At 36.5% G+C, this 5,492-nt stretch overlaps 1 non-coding gene across 1 annotated transcript; it reads left to right on the top strand.

The window, feature by feature from the left end:
* The first annotated feature begins 3,437 nt into the window (after positions 1-3,437).
* On the top strand, positions 3,438-3,564 carry LOC121448963. Its single transcript, XR_005974432.1, has one exon. It is a non-coding gene; the product is annotated as a small nucleolar RNA SNORA33 (small nucleolar RNA).
* Positions 3,565-5,492: the final 1,928 nt, after the last annotated feature.

Here is a 5,492-nt window from a genome sequence, read left to right as displayed (position 1 = left end):
TCTATTGTTGGTCATGGGACTGGCCCTTACATGTGATTTGTGTACCTAGAGAGACTCCATTGAAGAAAACTAATTATTCCTTTGGGAGTGGCTGACACTTAGAGATAGCTTTTAAACAAAAGGAGCTGGCGTCCAGTTCCCCTCTCTGCACTGGAGCCCTCTCTGCTTCAACCCGTGCAGGCCCTGGGCCTGCTGCCGCAGTCTCTGAGTTCTCATGTGCAGCAGTCCTGCTGTGTCTGGAAGATGCTGTTTCTTTGGTGTCTTCCCACATCACTAATTGAAACTTATTAAAATGCATCATTGTTCGCAATCATGCATCTATATTTTAACTAATTATTTTTATACAAGATCTTACTGTGTAGCCTTGGCTAACCTGAAATTTATTATATAGATCAGGCTGCCCTTAAGAGAGGGAGCCACCTGTCTCTATCTCTTAAGTGGTGGATTTAAAGTCATGTGTCAGTATACCCAACATTTTAGCCAATTACTTAAATTAAAAAGTATATTCCAAGCTAATCATTAAAATGTTATCAATCCATCACATATCAATCAATAACAGGTATTCAAAATCTATGGCGTTCCCCATTTATAGAAATGAAACATGCAGTTATTTATTCTCATATGGTCAGAAAATAGACAGACATAGATGTTCCCATGCAAGCTACAGTTTCCCAATGTGTTTTCTACTGAAGTTCTGTCTGGCCACAAGGTCATAGCAATCCCCTGCTTTAGTTCTCAAGTGTTAGAATCATAGGCATGAGACACCTGAGCCACGATACCCAGCTTCAATGTCTATTTGGGGTTAGTAATTGTTGCAGTCTGCTTTAAGTGCCAAGTTAACTAGTAAAAACATTCTCACTTAAAATTTTATGAATTATGGGGAGTTGAAGAACTGGCTCAGAAAATAAGGGAACCCACTGTTCTTTTTCTTATTTTATTTGCTTAATATCACTTTATTATCAGCCACCTCTTCCTGAGCCAGCCTTGTTTAAAAATAACACTTCTATTTTATTTTTTTTTATTTATTTTATATTTATTTATTAAAGATTTCTGCCTCCTCCCCTCAACTGCCTCCCATCCTCTATAACAGAACCCACTGTTCTTGCAGAGACCCTGGGCTCAGTTCTGAGCAGTCTTTCATTTCAATTACAGGGCATCTGATGGACTCCCTGCAGTCACGCGGCACACATAGACATGCAAGCACAACATTTATACAAATTAATATTTTGTATTATGAGTTATACAACAAACTGATAAACTTCTATAAAATTCTTAGAAACTTAAACCACAGCATTGTTTTGGTAAATAAATTATACAATATTTATTTATTTCAATACTCTGCCTTCTTCTTGGGATTGTTATTCTAACAGAAATTACTTCTTAAATGCCTACCCACCTCTCTGAAATGAACACAGTTTAGGAAGTACTATATGCAAACACTTTGCCTCGTTTGATTTTATTTTTTTGTAGTTCTGCATTGGTATTTACTGACTATATCAACAACTACCACTGATGTGTTCAACATTTACTTCATCACTGTTTTGAAATTAGTTAAGATGACTTCATCACTTTGACCCAAGACTTTATTCACTTGTATATTACTAATTAGTTATCACTTGGCATCAGAATTAAGTTCAAACTTTACGTTCCTAAAATTATTTCCTATTCTATAACTGATAATAAGAGTCAAATAAAAGATATTTTAAAAATCTTCTTTTAGAATATTGAAACATGTTAATAAGTGTCCAGTTAAATGAAGGACCTTACCTAAAGATCCTTAATCAAAACATTTCCTTGATTTTCTCTCTTAGGAGTCTGGCTTAGGAAAGCCTTGTTCATAGTCTAGTCCACTTACAGCCACTATGGATGTGTGTAAACTCCACACAGGAACCTCTTGATTCTAAGGAGCAAAGATTTCTTCCATATAGTCAAATAATGTGACTCTGGAGATACAGTGCATTGTCAGAGAATGACCAGGCTTTGTCACAATTGGATACCTGAAGAAGCTCAGAAGTCAAGGACGTGGATCCAAATTCTATCTCCATTACTTTATAAAAACAAAAAAATTAGCCAACCTTCCTAGTAAATGATCTCTAGTATTCTATAAAACATATTTGATTTATAAGTATCAATTAATACCAAATTTATAGCTTATAAAACTTAATAGCACATAAAAATTATGGATAAAAACGCTATTTTGATGCTATAAAATGTCAAAGAAATAATGAAACGTTATCAGTCTTTTATAGACTATTAGAAAATTTTGGCAGGCCTCTATAGAACCCTGAACGCTACTTCGAGAATGTTTTCTTTAAAGAGTAATAAACAAGAGAGGCTAAGAGTGTGGACTCGAGAGTCATATAAACTTATATTAAACCCATGCTCTAGCAAAAATGATCTGCATGCCTTTATGCAATGTATTTGACGCCATATATTTCCTCACACTTGAAGTGGTAATTGCAGAATCTTCTCCCTAGGTTGATGAGGAGGAACACATGGTATCTGTGCTCAGTGCATTGACTATTCACGTAGCATCTCTTACTTCCATTGGGTACATCCTAGAGTCAATAAAACTTCCCACCTAAAAATCATCTCTGCTTTCTACCTTGATGCCACTTCTTTATTGAGAATCAACACTACCTCTCTTGAAATAAAATATTCAAAGTAGATATTATATCTGAAAATTTGTCTGTAATATCAAAATGACATAAAAATGATATAAAATTTTTGATATTGTTATCATAGTGGTGATAACTACAAAAGTACCTATTCTTCAATTATCATTATATATTTTGGATCTGATATTCTTTGAAGTCCATAAAATTGAAGACAGTACACCTTGTTGTGTTATGAAGATCATGTTTTATAATTGTTGCTTCCTGGGTGTGATGGCTAATGTTAATTGTCAACTTGATATGTCTGGAAAAAGGGAACCTCAGTTGAAGAATTACCTCTATCAGATGGCCATATGGCCATGTCTAGGAGAAATTTTCTCAAATCCTAATTGACATCGTGGATAGTACCATCTCTACACAGCTGGGCCTGGCCTGTTCAAGAAAGGTAGATGAGCAGACCAGGTGGTAAGCCAGGTGAAACAAGCCGTGTGGAGCAAGCTGGTAAGCAGCACTCCTTCATGGTTTCTGCATTAAGCTCCTGCCTTGATTCCTGCCTTGGTTTCTCTTGATGATAGATAAATAGATCCCTTCTTAACCACCTTGTGTTTGATCAGAGTGCTTTCTACTAGCAGGAGAAAGCAAAATAGAATACTGAGCTGGAAAGACACATGCAAAACTGACAACTTATCCAATAATAAAAAGATTTGATCATGATTTTGTATTATTTTCCTCATGAAACAAATTCATCTTCCTGTAGCACTCATGATGCTCTCTGATCAAATCCAGACATGCTTTTTTTTAAAAAAAAAAAAAAGTTTTATGAAGCCAATCAATCTGCTTATCTCAATGTGCTTGTGCAGAAAATTAGAGAAGGCAGGCAATGGTGATACCATGTTGTGAGCCTTAAGGACAGCTGAAGTCTTTAAGGTCCCTGAAAATGGTAACAGTATTATAATGGTGGGAAGCACTTAAGACTGAAATAGTTGGAGTTAAACGAACTTAATATTGAACAAATAATTTGCATCTAATTTTTAAAAAAAAATTAAAAAATTCTATGAATCTTTAGCACTAAAGTTCCAACTTTCCAAATTCTAGGCACAAGATAGATGTTGGGAAAAGCACACCTATATATCACTCTCTCTGTCAAAAACTCCTAAGACCAATAACCTCATGCTAAGCCTTAGCACACAAATTGGGAGGATATTGCTAAAGCTGCAAAGGAAGATGAACAGACATCCTAAAGGATTGGAAGTTTTAAGAGTTTTAAGGATATGAATCACAGAGAAGATTATCCCTGATTCTACTTCCCCATCCTAGAAATGAGAAGATTAAGCAAGATGACACCAACACCATGTTGGGCCTTTTCAGATCTTCTAAGGGAGGAAACAGATTGCGCCTGATGAGGTAGTTGAATACAGGGAGAACATAATTCAAAGGAGCTCATTTACTAAAGTTGAATAATGGACTAGACCCCAGGCAATACAAGATAATTTTCTCTGCAGAGAAGCTTGCTAGACACAGACACCAAGGCAATACATTCATTTTTCTTGGACTAGTTTAGGAGGAGGGAGCATATACAAAGACTTCAGAATTTAAGACGACAAATATTGAAATTGATTTATAATTAGCATATGTGGCTTCAGATTTAAATGGTATATTCTTTCACTATAATATTAATGATCACCATGTCTTTGTTTCTAGGCTCTGAGGGATGAAAGAAGGAACAGGATAGAATTTCTTCCTAAATCACTGAGAAGCAAACTGTTTGAGTTCATTTTTCAATGTGAATTTTGAAAAGACTAAAATAATGCCAGCAATGATATAGGAAGTGAATAAAGACTGGATTACAGCAAAACACAGACGAATAAGTGCTGGAAGAGTCTGTAGCCTCACAATGCACCTTCCATCAAGGTCACGTGTTATTACTTACATGACTATTGCATACATACTTAATCTGTGTGCATCTGAACTAAAAGTAATTTTCAAAATGTAAGTCTAAGACGTATTAGAGATCTATTTCACTTCCGAAACCCGTTTCACAATTATAAATACAGAATTATTGGCTTGAACTGAGAATAAAAGAATTTTCTATCCAAAACAATTTGAATGCATAGGTATCTGTGGAATGTTAGAAACAAAGACCTCAGACCCAGATATCTTTTTATGACGCTGAAGAAAGGCTTCTATTGAGTAAGAAAACATATGCATACAGCAAAGCACATCAAGAAAAAGACCCTTTGCAAAGCAGAAAGGAGACTCAGGATCAGAGTTTTAAAAATATGACTGCTATTTTCCAAAGCCCTCATGCAGGAAGCAGTGGAAGAAGCATGTGGTACCTTCACACCAAGCTCTGGCGCCTCTGTTAGCATCATCATCTGTATGAACTCCACCTTCTAGTGGTGCTCAGCAGAGAGCCAAGCTCTAAGCTATCACATAACAATGACTCAGTATGGTTGTCCTGGTAAATTCAGCAACAACGAAAATTGCTCGGATTTCGAGGTTTGCTTGCTGGTAGTTCTCATGCCCCACTCCATTTCCCCACATGGACACTAGTGGGAAACACAGTGCTAACCCCACTTGCATTACCTCACCACAGTGGGAACCCGGAGCCAGTCTCTACCTCTTATCTCCCAAGCTACCTTTGGGTTTCCTTGAGAAAGGTGCTCCACTTTCCTCAGATTCCCTCATGATGCAATATATACCTTCATATCCTCTTAATGAAGGTGTGGCAGAATCGGCCTTGATATCAGAAAATTTTGAATTAGCAGGAAGAGCCATCCAGCTTTTGAAGGGGCTGATGCTCACCTTGCATGTCACAGTGGCCTTTTGACTTATACTTTTGAAAACTAGCTCGATGATGATATGGTCAATTTTCTG

This window comes from Microtus oregoni, unplaced genomic scaffold (genome assembly GCF_018167655.1).
Source record: "Microtus oregoni isolate MIOR12 unplaced genomic scaffold, Mior012 000005F_ref0000423, whole genome shotgun sequence".
NCBI lineage: Eukaryota > Metazoa > Chordata > Mammalia > Rodentia > Cricetidae > Microtus > Microtus oregoni.
Note: the sequence above shows the minus strand (reverse complement) of the source record. Positions and strands in the feature narration are given on the sequence as shown.